Below are 17381 nucleotides of genomic sequence, written 5' to 3' on the forward strand. Positions count from 1 at the left end.
TAATCATTATTAACCTATATATAGTGCTGAAGGCATCTAAGGTGACTCACTACATCCTAGTACCCTTTTAATATTTAATGCTAAAGGGTCAAAGGTTTGCCATTCTAATTCTGTCTCGGTAACAGACCCTTCAGACACCAGAGAGTGTCCGGAGTGTTAAGAGAGAAGAAATAGCATGCTAAATAAAGTCTAAACCCACCAGAAGTTCAGCAACTTCACTACAAGATAGCTGAGCACCTAGTAGAGGCCAATATCTAGCTTGTAATTAGGTGTGAACGGTTATTCGTGATTTAACTAATCTCACCAGAGATAAATTTCCCCATGTTTTCTGACATTAGGCACTTTTTATGCCTTTCTGAACTTAGGTGCTTTCTGAAAGTTGTAATACCTCACAGCTCGTGATACAGAGCTGAACGTTTGGAACGAGAAGACTTTGATCATGACATGCTTCACTTTTTGCAGTGTCGTGGCTGCTTTCTGCCTCCAGTATGGTACACATCCTGGTTCTTCTGGTCCTTGACATCCTTTTATTGCCACTCAGCATCTCATACGAGCTGTGTTACTCCACAGTAATGAACCTGTCATCTGTCAGAGCAGTTCAGAGGTGATCTTGGTGATCTTACCACCTTTGAAGCAGCCTTGTGCAGGAGTTGCCAGTATCACACCTTGTGATTTGAGAGCAATTCTTAGCTGAGGACCTCTCCAGAAGAGTGTGCAAGTACCTTGTATCTGCTAGGCTCCACCAAAGCTGAAAGATAGCTTGATGTTTCCTTGATGTCAGCTCAAGATGTTTCTGTGTTATATTTCCCACAGCATTACCATGGAGGTGGTGAAATAAACACCCTGTTGCCCGAGCTGTACAAGATCACATCAGTAATGAAGATAGGAGAATGATTTATTTCAGTTGCAGAAAGAAATGACTTTCTCATCAGAAGCAAGCTTTACAGTAACCTACAAATCATATCCCAAGCATTTACCTTGTGTATTTTTCACATTAGTAATTTGAATTACAGCACACAGCCATTTGACAGGTTTTTGACACACAGTTTAGAGACACTTTTAAATTTATCGGAGGCTAAAGGCCATCCTCATCTGATCCAGCTCAATCCAAATCCTTTCTGGGAGCAGCACAGCCCACACGGCATCGTGGTGAGGACAGACTGGAAGCGCTTGTGAAAGCAGATGGTTCAGTGGGCCGTGTTTGATTTGTAGGCATGCAGCTCATGTGAGCATGAAATATTTAATTTGGGAGCTATTCTAGTTTAAGGACTCTTACATAGGTGTTTTTAAGTGTTGTGGTTACTATTGTGCTTCCAGTAATAATGCTGAACGTGATTGATTGTGCAATTTCCTTAAAATTATTAGTACAACTGGGGACTTCTGCCCAGAGAGCCGCTTTCAGGCACAGCTATCATGATAGTTAAAATTAATTCATGATGAGGTGACAAAGGTGCCTTACTTCTGGACCAAAATAGGAACATTGGTATCTCCAGCCTGCCAAGGTGAGCTTGTAACCTCTAGAGCTGAAGGCGATGGAAACTCATGGGAATTATTTTGTATGAAAAATTTAATTACTCTTACTTAGAACTGGAAATAAGTCAAACTTAAAGCACTTAGGAAAACAGTGGAATGGTAAGTATTTTAGCAACAGTAAATGTTTTGGAAAAGATTTAGCTCAGAAAGCAGATAGGGGTTCATCTTGTATGAATAGATAGAGACATTTTGACCTCTAGTGTCCTTTTGTTTCCTTTCCCTTGGCCTTCCCTCCCCACCAATCTTCAAGCATTAGGTAAAATGGAATATAGATCTATTTTTTGTTGGTTCTTTGGCTTTAGTTCTTTTTCATTTCAAAATTCAGAGGGATTAGAGCAGAACTTAAGTTATGTTTCATTTTGTTTTGATTTTTGAGGAGCACTGCAGGCAAATTTGCAGAATGAATGAAGTGAGTCTGGAATGAATGATTTTCTCCAGAGTGGATTCTATGTAGGGAGTGATACACAAGCACAACGCTGAATAATGAGAATAAAAATGAGCACTTTAAAACAAGCACCCTTCAGGTTAAAGCCCTCGGGTTGCTAGAGTATTAACGTTGTGATGTAGTGCTGGACAGCGGTGTTCCTCTGATGAGTTTTCAACTGCATAGACCTAAGGCTCCTTTTCAAATCTCAAACCTACCTCCTCACCTGCACATCTGTGACATGTTCCCTCAACTGTGTCCATGGAACTGCTCATCTCTTTTCTTCATTCATACACTAAAAACCAATAACTTAGGTCAGCAATTAAGTAAGAGTTGTGCAGTTTGCCTTGTAAGCACTATGGTAGTTGGTTTGGAGGGAAGGCAGGAAAGTGTTTTAAATAATTGAATGATCCTGGTCTCCTCTTCGGGCTCCTTCTGGCCCTGTTGCTGAAGGTTGTCTACCTGCTTGGTTATACTCCAGCTGATGGGGGGCATCAAGTCTGCCAGGGTAGAAGTGAGCAGCTGGTGAGGGAGGAAAGAATGGACCTGTTAAAGGCAAGAAAAGATTAGGCAGTTATCATATGCCAAAATAAGTAATAACTGAATGACATCCTAACAACCTAGGTTTAGGTATTGCAACTATTTGCTCTTGTAGCACTTGCCTTGTTTGGAGTTATTTCACTATACTCTGAAAGGCATCTATAGTGTGTATTTTGACAAGATAAAACACTGAAAAAGTCTAACTTGACTAGCCTTAACAGAGAAGTCTTTTCCTTATAGCTTACTGATATTTGAGACTTGTTCAGAGTCTCATAGATTTGCAATTCTAAATCCTGCTTGCCTGTAGGCTCCAAATTGCTAAACCTAGCTGCATCAGAATTAAAATTCTGTACAAAGCTACAGTCATTTGGCAAGAAGGCATCTATCACAGCCTGTTATTGTTGAATAGAGGTGATAACACCTCCTTTGCAGTTTCACACGTTCCCTTTGTTTTAGCAGTGAGCTTTCCAGAATTAGGTGGCTAATTCTGACAAGGAGACGAAGCTTTTCTGGCACAAGGAACTCAAACTAAAATACTCTGGCTGCAGCTAAATTCTTTCGAAAAGTGCAGGTTATATTTGGAGAATACTTGACTCTTTTCTTAATGCATTTGGTTGGTGCAATCCCCTAGGAGAAGTCTCCAGAGGCGAGGAAGCTTTCTAATGCGCTTCTTCAAAGTCCTGTCTCTGTTAATATCCCTATGTCAAGAGAAGATACTGCATACAACCAGGAGGCTGCAATTTATGAATTAAAAACACCTAAGGGAATAACTTCTCGTTCAGGTATAAGATACAGCTGTGTGCCTGGCTTGTGAACATGTTGAATGCTTTCTCTTTTATGTCTATTACAGAAAGCACGTGAGAGGTATTTGTAGTTTTTTTAATGAGGCTAAAACTGGGCACTCACGTATTAAGCTGGATAGGTATAAACATATATTTTTACATATTAGCTCCAAATCAGACTACTGCAATGAACTAGTGCAATCCAGCCTCTATTTGAATTCTGTGAGTACATCAGCCCTGGTACGTGCATGTTTACATTTCTTCTTCTCTTTTGATTTAGGTTATTATTAGTGAAAAATCTGAAAGCTTCCTAACTTATGTATAGACCCTGTGTGCATCAGAGGGGATGTCTTTGTCCTATTATAAATAGCAAACAAGGTTGCAACTATTGGATCCTAGTTCTCAGTGCTCCACGGCAGAGGTAGGGATTTGTCACCTGTGGATGTGTCTGCCACTGAAACTCATGCCACTTCACCACTTTTCCTCAGTTCAGAAGTCTTAACATGCTCCAGGTTGAACACATTTTTTGGGCTTCACCTTAGTATTTTGTTAATAAGTCCCTGGTTTCACAGTGACTTAGGTATGTTTCAAACATGGCAAGCACGCTTCCTCTAAGGAAGTTAACACATTAATCCAGCACCAGGGTTGAATTTAGAGCACTGTGATCATTCAAGGATGATTGGCTTTGGCTAAAATGAAACGCTCTGTAGGAGGAAACTTTTCTCATAAAATCAACAGAGAATCTTTCTTATGAAAATAGTGGAAGCTTCATGACCTGGCAAGGTTTTGCCTTTTTAATATAATTGAGAAATCTCTTGTTGTCCTGACCAAAATTTAATTCAGCGAAGTATTCTCATTTCTAGAAAAAAAAAAAAATAGCATGAAACAGTGATCTGTAGGCATGTAGTAAGTTTCTGTACAAGTGACTGTAAGACCTGTTGAATTTAAGAGGGTCTGGCACCCTTTCTGATTGCTTATTTTCTTGAAGTTTACCTATTAAATTGCAAGCAGAAAACCTAAGAACTCTATAGGGAATACATTGGCATTTACCTAGAAGAGTTGCATGCCATTATTTTCGACACTATATTTGGTCAGCATGACGTGATTTGTTGGTCCCGTTCAAATCTTGCAAGACAAGTGTTGGCATTTGCTACAGGATGGAGTCAGCACTCCTTGTAAGAATATCTGTAAAGGAGGAAGGTTACAGAAGACCTGTGAAATTAATTGTTGTATAAGCTGAGAAGTCCCAGATCAGTTAAGTGCGGGGAGAGATCCTGCTTCTGCTACCTGTGTCACATTCATTTTGTGAAAGGCTTTCAGCCATACAGATTCATCTTTTTCATTTTTATGTCTGGTAATCATAAATACTGACCTAATTGACAGAACGCAATTAGGAAATCCCTAATAACATGGAAAAGATTATACTGAGCAATAATGGTAAAAAATGAAGATTAATCTTGGGTAGAAGAATATGTGATATTGGTTATCTCCATGCAAGCAAAGTGTCCCTGTCCTGCCTGTGACTAGCACGTAGCAAATCCAGTGGTTCCATTTAAAGCAAACCACTAAGTGTAATTGCAATTTTACACAGTGTAACACAATTTAATGCGATGTAATTTGACTCGAAATAAAATTAATGCAGTAAACTTGGCCAGACGGTTGCAATTCTATAATCTTTTAGTTTTAGTATGACATAAGTTGTAGCATTTGTCAATACTAATAAAATATATAGGGTTTATTCTGTAAACTAAGAATTCTATTTTTTGCCTGCTATGTAAAACAATACTATCTGTTTTAATGTACAGTTAGATGTGGACAAATTCTAACACTTTCTACTTCTCAAGTAGAAAACAGCCAAACTGACAGCTGGGGAAGGCCATATTTTTTCTTTTATCAGCATCTCATTTTTTTGTAACCTGTCTGTGTTGCCATTGAAAACAATCAGCTGAAGAAACCCAGGGAAACTTAGCAGTTTTCAGATTTTTTTGTTTCAAAGAAGTGAACTTTTCTCCCTCTCAAGCTGTCTTTTGGTAAAGGTTTGAGTATTTTCCAGTATTTGTTCTTTTCAGCATAGAGAATCCTTTTTTTTTTAAAGGGAAGATGGATTTATCAAAGATTTGAAGTCACATTTGTTATTGACATGCAAACTTGACTAGTTATTTCGGCTCCCTGAACCTAAAACATAGACAGAACAAGCTGGAAACATTCTCATTGTGCTTTCATGTAAAATTTGGGGGAAATTTATTCTGAGATCCTGGCAGCAGTGCTCTGGGACAAACATTTCTGGTAGTATTTTGGTACTTCTTGGAAACTGAAATAGAAATTACAGAAATCGTGTGAAAGCTTTTTAGACATTTCATTTAAAAATAGATGTTGAAAAGAACATTCCCAATTTTAGCCAAATGATTCATCTGCTTGCAGTGGGGTATCAACACTTGTGCTCTGTTTGCTCACCTGCTTTTGTTTCCATAGCTGAGCCCCACGTTTCCTGTTGTTGGCATACACGTACAGCTTCTGGAGCTGGCATTCACTTCTACTTAATTTTACCTCCCTGCTCATTTATTTGAACAATTTGTCTAACTTTTTATTTCCTATAGAGTTCTCTCAAATCTAACTACTTGCATCAGCTAGATTTCGTAATTCCTTGTGAGTACTTTGCCATTCCAGCACCACTGGTTTATAATGGTTATAAACCAGTTATACACTGGTTATAAAACCATTTAAATCATGATTTTATTTAACTGGGCAAAATACTGAAATACAGAAGTGAAATAATGCGGGAAGTTATTGCAACAATTTTTAATTTTTGATCTGTAATAATAGCTGATGAACTATTTTTAAACACCTGGAAAAATGCTCAGTAACTTAGCCTTTTTTGATGTCCAATATCACTTTCATTTAGTAATACTTGCTTAGAAAAATTATGGTGTTGAATAATCTTTGTGTTACTCTGAGAAAAGGGAGAAAACAAAGATACAAACAAGTACCAGATTAGTACACTCAAAAGTTTTATAAGCAGGAAGTTGGATATCTTTTTATTGCCAATTAAAAATAGATGTTGGATGGTGAGAAACAAAAACTAAGCCACCTTGCTGCCATTCCCCCTTCTTCTGAGGCTCAGCTTCCCTCCCCCACGCCTGGCTCCTCCGTGTCCCCTGCTCCCTGAGAGGCAGGAAAATGGTGGGCTGCTGCCAGTCCTTAACGGTTCCTTCTCTGCCCCTTCTTCCTCCTCATGCTTTCCCCTATACGCATGGTGGGGTCCCTCCCGCTGGACACAATCCCACAGGATAAATCTATTTATTTATATGTGGGCTCGCCACAGGCCACAGTTCCTTCAGGGTGTATCCCGCTTGGTCTTGGGGCCCTCCATGTTTTCCACCATGTTCCCTCCACAGGCTGTAGCGTGGCTATCTGCACTGATGTGGGCTCTCCACAGGGTGCCCGGAGCACCTCCTTCTCTGATTTTACTGTCTGCAAGGCTTTTCCCTCACTCTGTGTGCAGCTTTTTGCCCTTTATTAAGTATATTTTCCCAGAAGCACCACCAGCTTCGCTGAGGGGCTGAGCTTTGCCCGTTTGTGGCTCCCTCAGAACCAGCTGGAACCGTGTGGAACCATCTGGAACTACCTAGAGCTGTCTGGAACCAGCTGGAACCAGTTTGAACTGGCTAGAACCTGATGGAACCAGCTGTGTCTGGCATGGGGCAGCCCTGGCCTATCCTCACAGAGGCCCCTGCTACCATCACCTGAGCCCCAACAGGAGATCCTCCACAGAAGCCAGGCTCACATTATTATTTTTTTTTTTGGCATAGCTGGGAATGGCAGCTAGGGCACAAATGTCCACAGAAATATCACAGCAGTCTTTGTTCTCATCCTCCCGTTGTGTGTTCCTTTCATCTCCCTTTGGTGCCTGCTGCTTGAGCTGGCTTGCTTTCAGATTTCTGGCTGTTTTCCTGCCGTAGGCATTTTCTCACCGAGAGAAAGTGGGTGCGTTTAAGTATCTCTGCGCCTGACAGTTGACATATTTATCTCCTGCTACCTTGCTGGTGAAGATGCCCTTTTAAGGTTGTTGCAGAAAAGAAAGAAAAATAGCACCGATCTATAGGGTTGTCAGAAGTTGTTATTTATTGCTGGGGTAGCAGCAATTCCAAAAATGTGTTGGACGCTTCGCCAGTTTATAGAGAGATTTAATGCTTGTCCAGAAGAACGTGGAAACTATATCATTAGAGCAATCATACCTTGGGAATTCAAAAATAGCATAGGAAGGCTTCCTAATCCATGCTTTTTTGACGTGGAGACAGAGAGAAAACAGGAAGGTTTCCAGGTGAGTGAAAATATCTGCTAGAGTTAAAAATTACTCAGTGTGCTGAAATAAAAAAACAAAGACAGACATACTGCTGTTGCTATGCCGTACTTTCACAGCTACATACATTTCACTCTTCCACTCTACATATATTTTCTGTCTGTCACGTTGGAGGTGGTGATGGGTTGCACAACCAGGCATACCTGAAAAGGGGTATCTAGGTTGCTTTAAAAAGTCCCTTACTTGATGTAATGCGCAGTGTTTACAGTGTCTGTCATACAGAGAAATATTTCTGAAAACTTATCATTGCAAACAACATCCATTAAATATTATAACATAGATTGTATTAATAAATTCCTATTCAAATAAACAATACCTCATTTTGCAAACAGTTGCTTTTTAAAAGGGATTCTGTATCTAATATGTATTTCTTACTGCAAGGAATAGCTTCTGCAAAAGATGTATTTTCCAATTTCAAAAATAAACACAGTAAAGATATTCATCTATTGCTTTGCTATTGGGAGACAGAGCTATTTACGTGAAGAGAAGGTAGGACACTGAATAATAAAATAGGCACATTAATCTTTTCTGGGAAATGGAGTTGTAGCCCATTACAGTTATCAAAAGATGATTTTTTGAATAACTGTAATAAAATTCAGCATATTTCCTTGAGGTGAAAAACAACCTAGCAAGAAGACTTTATAGTTTGAAAACCAAAAAAAAGCTTTTAAATTATTGTTTGTTTATTCAACAAAACTACAAATGCCAAATTGGCAATTTCCAAGCATGTTCTGAAATATCTCCCCTACTTAGATGAAGGGAGAAAAAGACAAAATTTCTAACAGAAATGTTATTTATTTTAAGTCCTCATCTGATATTTAAATAGATATTAACTAGCTTTAACCTGTGTAAAGGGTACGCTCTTATCTGTTTCATTTTCAAAACATTATCTGTTTTCATTTAATTCCACTGTTTAATGATGAGGATTTTTCTATTTATTTTCAGCTCAGATCAAGTTGGGAAAGGCACATAAAGTTGTTTGAATTTTGAAGCTTTCTTTAATGTATTATAAAAACCTGAGGATTATGTGTGTGTATATGTGTATATTTATATGCATGTATCTGTTTTACCTTGGGCATTACTAGTGCTGGTAGAAGGCTTGGGAACCTGGCTGCTGGGAAGGGGCAGTTCCACCTGTCAAATGAATGGTTATTAGTGTGCTTGTTGGAAAGGTTATATATTTTATTCCTTGAAATGTCCTGGAATTGAAAGAAAAATTGTTCTGTAGTAATCTGTGTGGGTTGTTTCAAGAGGAGGATAAACTAGAAAGTCGTGATACACACAAACAGCAGCTGAAATACAATGAATGCTCACCAATCCTTTTAAGTGACTTTTCTTTCTTTCTTTGAGCCTTCTGCTTTTATTATAGTTGTATAGAACTTGATTCATAATCACCAGTTGAATTTGTCTTTCAGTAAACATGGTGCTTCATTAAATAAACACAACAAACATTGAGAGGCCTGAGTAAGAAACTATATATCATTGCAGTTGGTGGAAGACTGTCAGATCTTCTAACAACAAAGTTTCCTTTCCCCTCCACCCCAGCCTCTCCTCTCTTTAGGTTTGTGCACCTCATGCTTTGCATCCTTAGGATAGCTAGAAGGAATTAGGGAAACTATTGTCCCTCACCACTCAATTTTCTACCTTCTCTTTTTATATGAGAGAAAGTTTTGAAGGTAAAAAACTCTTCAGGGATGAAACTATTGTTTACCATGAAGGTGTATTAATCTTGTCTGGATAACATAGTTTTTTGCATACAGATTTCTTGAAGGGAGAAGATGCAAGTCAGTTCAGTCCTACCTCTTAATTTACAGGTAACAGATTTACAAGAGGGAAAAAGTACAAACCCTTCTGCACCACTTGTTACCATCTAAGCCAGCCATGAGACATTAGTGTGAGGTTGATGTGAATCGCAAGGTGACAGCAAGTAAAAGCATCCATCAGGATGAAGGTACTGGGTTGCCTGTAACCAACGGCCACAGTTTCAGAGTCAGATTATCTTATTAGAACAAGTTGAAAAACTGTCTAGAACCAGCTGTAAAAATACCATGTTTAATTTGCTTCTACAGCTAGTTAGAAAACAAGATCATAAATGTACAGCAAAGGAGGCAGCTTAGACCAGTTGTCAGCTAAACTGATTGCACAGAGCTGGCACAACACTCAGCTGTGAGTTTTAACTCCCCATGCACTACTGTTAGTAAGAGGGACACTGCCAGTGAAGTGCTCCCTCTGACACATCATCCTACAGAGAAGAAAAAGCCCAGGATGCCATTCACATAGCTGGTGGCCCTGAAGAATTGTCCAGTGAGGCATCATCTCATTCCACTCCCTTTACCAGAGACAACATCTCTGCTCATGCTTTGCCAGATTTACAAACATCCTTTTTATTTTATTTTTATTTTATTTTCACAGAAATCCTTGCCTATGTTTCCCTTTCTTGTGATGCTTGTGCATTGAACAACTTCATTGGTCTTGCAAAGTCACCATCCTGCCCTCATTTAAATTGTAAATGATTTTTTTGTATTACAGACTGCAAAAGTCTCTGTCAAGCACCACAATCTTGAACTCACAAGGCCTGGATCTGGGTACTTTGGACCTATGTTCATGCCCGATTTTGTGTAGCAGCAGCTTTACCCCTGAGGTAGATCCTAGTGCTCTGTGGGGCTGAAGGAACTGGATGGTTACTTGAATAGGGTGTTTGAACATTTGACCCCCTCTACCCCAGGATGTTGCTGCAAGCCCCAAGTTGGACCACGGCAGTCTGTGTTAAGAGCTTTGCATCATTTACCAGCTTAGACACAATGCCTGCTTTGTTGTTGTTAAAGGTAGCAAAATGCATTTTTGCTCCTGTCAAATGCTTCACTTCAGGCAAGCCTTGGATGAAATGAAGAGATGAGGCAGGGATCCCCCTCTTAATTATTGAACTCTTCGCTGGTTTGCCATCAGAATTTTTTGCTTTTTGCCATGGATGACCTGTGGTGGCTGCGATAAAAACACAAAGCCTGTCAAAAGGAATCTGCTACAGCATCAGGATGGATGATCTTGGGTTTGCTGCCTGCTGGTGCATGGCATAGCTGACTACTTTCTGCTTCTAGAGAGTTGTTTTTGTGCTTCTCTATTTACCCAAAGGTGAGGTCACTCTGTTCATTAATGATTTATGTTTATGTAGTACATTCTTCAGAGGGCTTCCAAGGCTGCTGGCAAATTTATTTCTGCACCAGAAAGTAGCTGAAACAGGTTGTTAATGATTTCTGTATAGATTGAGGAGATAGATGAAATTTCACTCTTCCCCCTCTATTCTTGGGTGTGTGTTAGGGTTAGGCATAATTAATCCATGAGGCATCTGCACTCTGTGCACTTTGTGATGCAAGATTCCTCAAGGAGGAGTTTCTCAGGCTTTTCTGTTCCCTTTTTTCTTCCACTTTCAAGTTCTTTTGACAGTTTCAAAAATAAGTAGCAAGGCCTGAGTCTTTTACTCTCACTGATATGGAGCGGGATCCTACTCCACAGGCAATTTTATAACCTCATTTAAGTCAGCCTGTAGCACAGAATTCAATTTAGATCAAATAAAGGTAATAGAATCTGGTCACATAGTATTGGAAATAACAGTTTTTCTAGCTATGTTTAGAAATATTGTGAGTATATACTCAGGAATGATTTAATTTTTTTTTTTTTTAGCCATAGAACAGTGTTTTTATTTGCACCTTATATGGGCAGAATAGAACCGAAAGAATTTTACCTTCAAAACCCATGAAAAAAGAATCTTGCCTCAGCTGATGACCTGCCTTATCATTTAAAGCGATGCAAGAGAAGCAATAACATATTTTCTTCTGGACATTAGAGTTATATTTGGCACCGTAAAGAGAGCTAAAAACGTCAATCTTGGCAGTGAAGTGAAGAAATGGTCATGTTTCACATTTGTCACTTTCAGAGTGTGTTAGAAGCATTTCTAATTGAAGATGTTTGTGGTCCTTGAGAAAGAACATGATCTATTGTTGTAAAAGGAAAAAGCAAAGCAGCTACCTTTTCTGAAGGCAGTGCTATGTACAAGCTGTGCAGAAGAGAAGCCTCAGCCAAGGGAGAGTTTGGATTCCCATTTATTTCTTGACACTTTGCACTTCAATTCTGGCAGCCTAAGTGTAGCTAAACACCGCAATAAAGTGTGCTTTGATTCACACCTGAGTACCTCCCCTGGTTGATGCTAGCCAAGCGTGAAGAGCTCTGCGGGGTGGTTACTGAGAGGAGTTCTCCCTAACACAGCACATCACGGGTAAAATTGCAGTTTTATTTAGCTGTACATCAACAGGTAAGGCAGAACTGCAGCGTGCTTTGTGGCTGTGCTGCAGCATTACTGCGCGTTAACGCTTTGCAAAACCATCCCTGGTCCTTACTGCGAAGCTACCAAGCTTCCCTATACCCAGGTGGGTTCTCCCTGTTCCATGCCTCAGCAGCAGTCAGGTAGTGCAGGTCAAACGGTTTCATTTACCCATCCCTGTGTCCCCCAGTGTCTCTAGATGCAGCTATGCCACTCACCAGTGCAAATGTAATTAACCTTTGCTGCCCCTCCCTGGGCTGGAGTGAAGAGGGAGTGTCGAGGTGAGCAGGGCACGCAGCTGCTAAGCGTGTGCGTGCAGGGAGATGGTTAGCCCTGCAAAATCTGCATTTTTTGTGTCAAGGCCTAACAGGGTTTTCTGAGAAGACCGTTCCTGCCTTTCAGTTTGGGAGATCAAAGCTGCCTTCTGACTCTGTCTTTTGCATGCGTTTGAATTTTATCTGTACAGCATGACTGGGGAGATGTTTTTTTAATGGTGTCAGTCTGACCCAGGAAAATTACAATGTCAACAGCAATGGCTCAGCAGGTCTGACAAGGTTAATCCAATTTTATCCTATTTACTCATGTCATTTGTTGGCTTGTGATAAATAGGCTTGTACGTGAGAAAAAAAAAAAAAAAAGAAAGTTTTTCTACTTTTGTTTCCTAGACCTGGAAATTACCTTCCAGGTTTCTTCTCTTCCGTTTTCACAGAACCACAGCTGAAGATCTCCAAGGAGGACACTTCACAGCCTCTCGGGGCTGCCTGTGCCAGGGCTCTGCCACCCACACAGTCGAAGTGTTTCTGATGTTCAGAGGGCACCTCCTGTGTTTCAGTTTGAGTCCACTGCCTCTTGTCCTCTCACTGGGCACTATTGAAAAGAGGCTGGACCCATCTTATTACACCTCTTCCTAGGTTATTATGTGCCTTTTTAGGTATTGTTGAGCCACACGATCTGGTTTTGGTTGGTATTTTTGTTTGTTTGCTTTCCTTTACCTTTTACTTGGGCTTGCACCTCAAAAGAGGATTTCTGAAAATAACGGAGGAAGGAGATCTGGGGTCTGCACTCTGACCTCTACCACTATTGAAAACTGAGATTTGAGTATTTCAACCTCTTGTTTTTTCCCCAAGCACCAGCAGCTACGTGAATTAAATGATGTTTTGTGAGATCTTAGAGTTCCAGGACACGATACATATCAGTGATAATAGATGTGCTATGTTGTCAAGCTTTTCTTATCCCATGATTCATATGCTCCTTTTCAAGATATTATTTACTAACCGTGACTTTTACAGTTTTTGCTACTTGTGGTGCTTTTAAATACTAGCTCTGAATCTTTAGCTTCTTACTTATCTTTCAAGAAAGTGTACAATGAATGTAATTTAGTCTGAGGAGGGAGAGTTTGGTTAACAAAACTTGATGTGGTTATTATTTTCTGCATATGAAGCAAACCCACGATTTGCCCACGATGTTTGGACGGATAAGAGAGGGGTGCTCATTAGTATGTTGGCAGCCCCTTTTGAAATAAAATTCCCTTTGATACTTTTTTTAAGCGTTTTGTTCAAACCCCTGTAACTTGCAGAAAGCTAGGAAAGGGCAGGTCAGATCATATCTGCTGGCATATTATTTTTCTCAAAATGCATCCTGGTAATCGGACTGAGGGGATTCATTCTGCTTGACCAGCCCAAACCCCAGACTTTGGGAAGGAACCAATGCCAGATAAACTGAACCTGCCATTTCAGCCCACATGGGAAAAATGTGTGCTGCTGGGTGAGCACCTGATTTCCGTGGCTCTGTGTGTGTGTAGGCACATGCACCCTTGAAAGCCTGGGGATTGTGCTCCTTTCGGGAGCTGCCCAAAGGGACCAGGGAATCAAACTCAAATTTGGCACCATCATACAAGGGAAACAGGATCTCCAGAGATCATTTATTCCCTTAGCTCTTTGCAGTTGGGATGAACAACTCATGGCAAGATTTTATTAGGTAAGTAGCCTGAAAAAAATGCCTTGTTTATTGATATTCTGTAATTTATAGGTGTGTCAAATACTTTAATTTGTGTGCGAGCATTGTGTGATGAAAATTAATTTGCAGATCACAGATTTTAAATGTTCTAACGCTGTTTCTAGTGCAGAATGACCTACCGGCTTCTAAAGAAAACATGCATTTCATAGAGGGATCATCTACTTGCTTGTGATAAGAAACACTGAGTCACAGCTTTCGGTATTTAAGCTGAAAGATATCTCTGTGCTCTACTGCTTTTTTCAGGAGTTGTTGATACTGGCTTTCTCTGTCTGATGGGAAACACTTTTTTTTTCCTGTTCTTTAAATCAGAAGCTTCCTTTGCATGGGAAAGAAAGTATTCTGTGAGTAATAAGGTTGAGGTTGGACTAGAGGATCTTACAGGTCTTTTCTAACCAGAATGAATCCACGCTAAGGACACTTATATTTACCTGTACAATGCTAAGCACATTATTTACCTTTTGGAGTCTTCCTCAGCCATCCTGAGAAGTTGAAGCATGTTCTTAGAAAAACAGGATCTGTCGAGATGAATGGACATTTATAGATGGGGGGCAAAGATGCAGGAGGGCCCTTCACTGATACCGTTCTTGATGATTTGCCATGCTGAGTTGCCTACCGGTCTTGTGGTGCATGGCAAAATAACAACTCCTTGGCCTTTGTACAAGAACGACTATTGTCTGAGGAGCTGGAAATAGACCAGTCAGTAATTTACCGCTTGTAACTCTAGTATTGTGGTAGCTATTTTCAGGGAGCTGCTTTTATAACTTTTTTTTTTTTTTTTTTAAATTTCTGAAGATTTGAGCTATTATTATTTCTTGAGATAGAGTGTAGATTGTGAGAAATGCAAAACATGGTGCTGTCTGTCCTCCTACAGCAGCCTGAGAAAATGAAGCAGCTTTTTGTTTCCTGATTTTCATTCTGGTTAGGTGTTTCGTGGCCTCTGGGGCCTGGCATACTTGCTTTTGGGTGCTACTTATTACTGTGGGATGCAGTAACTTTCCCCAAGCATATGCAGAGTATGCATCTGCTTAGCTTTTTATGCTGGAAATACATATTTCTAACACTGCACTGCATCTTATGGCTGATGTGGAAAGAGACTACATAGAGTGGTTTCCTGAAGTAATCTTTCAGGCACCAAGTCTTCCATTCTGGCCTGCCTGCTGGCATTTCCTTTTCATCTAAATGTTTCCCTACCCACCTGCATCCACCTTCCCCTGAGACGAAAAAGAATGCTGCTAAACAGAAGGAAGACATTTTTTTCTTTGCTTATTACTGCCAGAGCAGTTGCTGGAATGCTTCGTGAGTGTACAAGTGAACACTGAGCATGCTTTAAGTTTCTTTCTCTTGCACCTTGAGCAGTGCAAGTCTGTCTGCATTATACCCAGGAGCTCAAAGTCCTTCAGATTCTAACTTTCAGGAATATTGAACTAAATCAAAGATTGGTCCATCGCTCACATGCCCCAAAACCTTAACCAGCAGAATGAAAACTGATTCTACGTGCTGACAGCCACTGGTAGATTTCCCCCTCCTCTGGGATGTGTGCAAGGCGATAGACCCCAAGTCTCTTGCTTACAGCAGGCTCTTTCCTGCAGGTGCATTCAACTCCCTGTGCCTGCATTGCCAGAGCCGTCAGCAGAAATAAGTCAGGTGCAGGAAGGGCAGGGAAATGTGAAATTAGCAGCCAGTCCCCCTGAGAGAGAGACTGCTCTGCCAGCTACCTGCTGTCTGCAGGGCAGGGGCTGTCAGAGAGACTGGACTGGAAATGGCTTTTGATTGCACGGAGGATTTACAGGTATGAACTAATAAGGTCCTTGAACTGACAATTAATGGGAGCATGAAGGCTTTTCTGATGAAAAAGGGAATGCATTCATCCCTGTTTTGCTAGAACATGACGTGGTATCTTCTTGCAGATCACAAACTGTCCATGCCCTGATGGCTGCACGTGCTTTTCAGTACTGCCCATAAACAAGAGGGTAGTGCTGAGCTGATGTGTGAAAACTAGATCTGAGATTGATGTGCCTATATGAGATTTTTAGCATCTGGAGTTCCCAGTTACTCACAGCTACCAGCAGATCGAGACTTGCAGCTTTTCACAGCATATGAGTACCTTCCTTTTTTTTTTTTTTTAATTGCAACTGACGAGCTCAGGATGTTTTCATATTACTTTTTCATGTTTCATTCACACCTTGGAGACATCCTGAGTGTTACGAGTAGTGCAGAGTCAACTGAGCGCTAACGTGCCATTTCTCAGCTTGAATTGACCTTGCCTTCCCCCAGGTGCGTTTTCTAGGATCACCACCAATCCTTTATCTGTGTTCTGGCAGCCTGAGAGCACCCACCAGCACTTCACCCATGAACTTCAGCAGCAGCTGAGTCCTGGGGCTAAGAATCCCACAGTTTAATACCTGCAAACTGATGGCAAGCTCTTCTCTTTGGATTCCCAATGGTTGAAGACCATACTTAGCCCTGTCTTGCCAAACGGAGGGAGTATGGTTCTGCTGATTCCCTGATTACAACGTTCCTACAAAACACTCATATTTGTAGCCACCTGAAAATACAAGTGATTGTGTGAATGAATATAACAAATGCTATTTTATATCTGTTACAGTATGGGAATCGGTTAGATGCTGCAAGACACCTTTGGTACACACTTATTTTTAGTTACATACAAACTGAAGTTTCAAAATGCCCTAATACAAGCCAAAAAACTTTTAAGGGAACTTCTTCATCATGTTCTCATACAAACTTGCAAAGTTAGTTTCTTTTTTTTTTTTTTTTCTTTTTTTTTAATTAAAAACTTAAAAGCCTTGTGAAAACAAAAGAAAAATTGTTGGGAATACTAGTTCAGTTGCTTTGTCCAATTTTATAGTTTGTTTTCACCTGTTTAAAATGTTCCTCTTTTGAAGTTTATTCAGCTAGATTACTATAGTTTGATTTTTTTTTTTTTTTTAGTAAGAAGCTTTATTAAAAAAGACATTCCATACTTCTTACCAGAAAAGTGTTTTTTTGTTGTTTTACATACTGTAGTTGAAGGAATACCAGAGTTATGATAAGCTCTTAATTTAATTTTCAGAAGTTGGTTTTGTTTTTTTTTTTTGAGAAGCTAGAGTCAAATACCACATTTTTAGTTCAGCCAAAACTACAGTAAAAACAATGACATATTTTTCTTGAGATATTATCGATTTAGAGTTGCAGGATGTGGCTGTTTGGAAGGAAAAGTAAGAAAGTGTTGCTATTTCACTAGTTAGAAAGAGTAAAGAAAGGCCATTTTGTATGAAACTCTCAGAGGGAAATCTGAAGCTAATGAAAGTTTCTCTGGTTGCAATATAGTTTCTTTCTTTCTTTCTTTGGACTGCAAACACCTTAAACCATTTACAAGATAATAAGTCTGGAGTTGCTCAGCACCCTAGAAAG

General features: G+C 40.0%; 1 protein-coding gene across 9 annotated transcripts in view; it reads left to right on the forward strand.

Annotated features, from left to right (window-relative positions):
- Positions 1 to 17381, forward strand: part of CRACD (capping protein inhibiting regulator of actin dynamics) — a 122739-nt gene that overhangs the window by 36369 nt on the left and 68989 nt on the right. The window contains exon 1 of one of the 9 annotated variants that reach the window (XM_084517848.1): positions 7376 to 7600. The exons of 7 other annotated variants lie outside the window; for them this stretch is intronic. The gene's annotated coding sequence lies outside the window, so the exon portion shown is untranslated. Of the gene's footprint in view, positions 1 to 7375; positions 7601 to 13838; positions 13932 to 17381 lie in introns of those variants that run through there. One more of the 9 variants, XM_084517849.1, reaches the window with a different exon arrangement.

The sequence above is a fragment of the Aythya ferina genome, assembly GCF_964211825.1.
Source record: "Aythya ferina genome assembly, chromosome: 4".
NCBI classification, from domain to species: Eukaryota; Metazoa; Chordata; class Aves; order Anseriformes; family Anatidae; genus Aythya; species Aythya ferina.